The sequence below is a fragment of the Balaenoptera borealis genome (genome assembly GCF_965194805.1).
Source record: "Balaenoptera borealis genome assembly, contig: HAP1_SCAFFOLD_1169, whole genome shotgun sequence".
NCBI lineage: Eukaryota > Metazoa > Chordata > Mammalia > Artiodactyla > Balaenopteridae > Balaenoptera > Balaenoptera borealis.
Window position 1 is genome coordinate 140,559 of NW_028123044.1, and position 3,614 is coordinate 144,172.

General features: G+C 43.5%; 1 pseudogene across 1 annotated transcript; it reads right to left on the bottom strand.

Annotated features, from left to right (window-relative positions):
• Positions 1-1,080: 1,080 nt before the first annotated feature.
• On the bottom strand, positions 1,081-3,114 carry LOC309621916 (AFG1-like ATPase pseudogene; annotated as a pseudogene). Its single transcript has one exon. The product of its transcript is annotated as an AFG1-like ATPase pseudogene (transcript).
• Between the last annotated feature and the right edge of the window lie 500 nt (positions 3,115-3,614).

Genomic DNA, 3,614 nt, shown 5'->3' on the forward strand with positions numbered 1-3,614 from the left:
CCCACAGGCACACACAAAAAAATAGGATACAGAGTGGTGTTTATTCACAATCAATGACATTTGGGGTATATGGTTAGTGAGTGTGTTTGTTTCCTAGGGCTGCTGTTACTAATTAACAGGAACTTCGTGGCTTAGAACAAGAGAAATGCATTATCCCATAGTTTTAGAGACCAGAAATCTGAAATCAAGGTGTCGGCAGGGTCAAGCTTCCTCTGAAGCTTCCAGAGGAGAATTCATCCTTTCTTCTTCCAGCTTCTGGTGGCTCCTGGCTTCCCTTGGTTTGTGGCAGCATAACTCCTGTCTCTGTCTCTGTCTTCACATGGCCTTCTTCCCTGTGTGTGTGAAATCTTCCTCTTTTCTTTTCTTTTTTTAATTAATTAATTAATTTATTTATGGCTGTGTTGGGTCTACTTTTCTGTGTGAGGGCTTTCTCTAGTTGCGGCAAGCGGGGGCCACTCTTCATCGCGGTGCACGGGCCTCTCACTATCGCAGCCTCCCTTGTTGCGGAGCACAGGCTCCAGACGCGCAGGCTCAGTAATTGTGGCTCATGGGCCCAGTTGCTCCGCGGCATATGGGATCTTCCCAGACCAGGGCTCGAACCCGTGTCCCCTGCATTGGCAGGCAGATTCTCAACCACTGCGCCACCAGGGAAGCCCCCTCCTTTCTTTTATAAGGACATTAGTCATTGGGTTTAGGGACCATCCTAAATCCAATCATCTCTTGAGATCTTTAACTTAATTATATCTGCAAAGACCCTATTTCCAACTAAGGTATGGGGGTGTTACGATTTGGCAATATTGGGGGGCACACAATTCAACCCACTACAGTGAGATGTTATAAAATTAAATGTAAGATGAGATCTTATGATTTGTATGTAAATATATAAATGTATGCATACATGTATAAATATATAATACCTGCATAAGAATAATTCTGGAGGAATATAATGCAGATGAAAACATTAGAAGGGCTTTTCTTTTCTTTTTTTATAAAATATTTATCGGGCTTCCTTGGTGGCGCAGTGGTTGAGAATCTGCCTGCCGACGCGGGGGACACGGTGTTCGAGCCCTGGTCTGGGAGGATCCCACATGCCGCGGAGCAACTGGGCCCGTGAGCCACAGCTGCTGGGCCTGCGCGTCTGCAGCCTGTGCTCCGCAACGGGAGAGGCCGCGACAGTGAGAGGGCCGCGCACCGCGATGAAGAGTGGCCCCCGCTCGCCGCAACTGGAGAAAGCCCTCGCACGGAAACGAAGACCCAACACAGCCAAATAAATAAATAAATAAATAAAATTTATAAAATATTTATTAATTTATTTAAAATAACAATGATAAAACCATTATATTCAACCCATAAAATTAACAGAAATAACATTTTTATGAAAATAATTATATTTCTAAAATGAAAATAGTAAGAAGAGTAGCATTGTTTTATACTTTGGGCAAATCTCTTTAATGTCTGGTGTAATAGAAGATAGTGGAATTCTCATACCTGCTTCTACAGTCAGACTATTGTTATGTTGCTTTAGTTGAGTCATATAAGAAAATCTAGCCTCACACAAATGTGTAGTTGGAAAAGGGAAAAGTATTTTAACAGCCTTGTTAGATAATTGTGGATTTTCTTCTTCGCTGCTACATGAAAACTCAGCAAGAACTTCCTTCCAAAGAGTTCACTATGGAAAGAGGGGGAAAAGAGTAACTTTACAGTGGGGACAAACACTACCTCAGACAAGTGTGATCAAGGTTAACATCAACAGTGTTAAGTCATATTGATCATATGTGCCCTTGATATGAGCTGACGAACATAGCACTTGACCTCTGTGGTCTTCCTCCCAAAGCCCACAGTTCCAGTCAAATCATGAGAAAAACATCAGACAAATCCCATTTGAGGGACAGTCTACAAAATAACTGACCAGTATTCCTCAAAACTGTCAGGGTCATCAAAAAGAAGGAAAGTCTGAGAAACTGTCACAGCTAAGAGGAATCTAAGGAGGCATGATGACTAAAGGTAATGTGGTGTCCTGGATGGGATCTCTCTCACATGGCTCTTCAGATGTGCAGTCGGCAACAGCTCCACAGGCTTTATGCAGCCGCAGCTCTCTGCCTTGCACTTTTAGAGTCCTTGGTCTAGTTAAATCGCTTTGTTTCTGAGCCAGCTCATCAAACAACTTATCCATGACAGCCTCCACATCAGCTTCACTTGTGAGATAGTAGAGTTCTCCTGCAGCAGGAAGTTCCTTTTTCCGATCATCTATCCCAGAATCTAGCTGGACCATATTACAGTATTCCAGAAAGAAATACAGCATTGCCCACATACATGCATCCCACTCTCTCATTGCCTCAGAGACCTTCAGGACAGCTACGAATGGTACAAAGTTAGCTCTTTGGAGTCCATTTTTATAGAGATCATCTGGTGGCCAGTTGGATGTTGCCACAACGACGACCCCATTTTTGAACAGGTTTTCAAAAAGCTGTTTCAGAATCATGGCATCAGCAATGTCCGTGACGTGAAATTCATCAAAGCATAAGAGACATGCTTCTTCACTGATTTCTTCAGCTATAGGAGCTATTGGATCGTATGATTTAGCCATGAGTCCTGGTTTCCTTTTTGGCAAACTCTGTTTAAGGCGGTGTATTCTTTTGTGAACATCTAGCATGAAACCATGAAAATGAACCCGTTTTTTCCTCTTCATTTCCACATAAGCATAAAACCTGTCCATCACCATTGTCTTCCCTGTACCTTAGAAAAAAGGCCTTCTGCCTCTATACTGTATCCTTTAAGGTCCTCATGTAATTCCTGCAAACACTGTATGACTCTTCTTTGATGTTCATCGTCCTTTAGCTCACGAGCTTTGATCAGAAAGTCAGAGAGGTCCAGTGGTCCATGGCAAACAGCTAAAGCTGTTGAATAAACCTCTGTAGCAGCAGTTGGAGACGTACTCTCGGGGGTCTGATCGGGGGTCTGAACTGTATAGGCTTTACAAAAGGGGTTTCCAGGGGCGGTGACCGAAGGGGCGAGAGCAGCAGCCCAAGCCCTGCACCCAACACATCTTCCTCTCAGCCGGCTCGGCGCTAAGCGCCTAGAAGGGCTTTTCTTCAGATGGTGGGCTTTGAGGTATTATTATTTTATTTCCATTTGTATGTTATCTATTTTTAACTGTAATAAATTCCTATTGCCCTTGCAATTATACAAAATATTAAAAAGGCTGGAGAAACATAAACATTTTCTGCTCCAAGCACAGGAGAGTTATCCACTTTAGTAGGGGAACATCCCTGAGGCACAGGAAGGGAGACAGAATGTTGGAGGAGCCCCTTCCACAATATAACAGGACACAGGTCTCCAAATTCCAAACCACACTGATTAAGATCTGTTGTTTAAACTTTTGCCCAGCTAACTGAGAAAAAACCATGGGACGTTAGTTTTATTTTGCTGTGCCCTGATGAACAGTAAGGTTGAGGGTCTTATCAGATAAGAAGCACTAGTGTACACTAGTTAGATGTGGGGCTCAGCTGCCACCCAGAAATCATATCTTAATCTTGTGACTGGCTAGCACTGCCATCACTGTGCCTCAGTCCCCTGATGGTTAGTCGGGCAACAGGAGCTCCTCCTCATAGGTT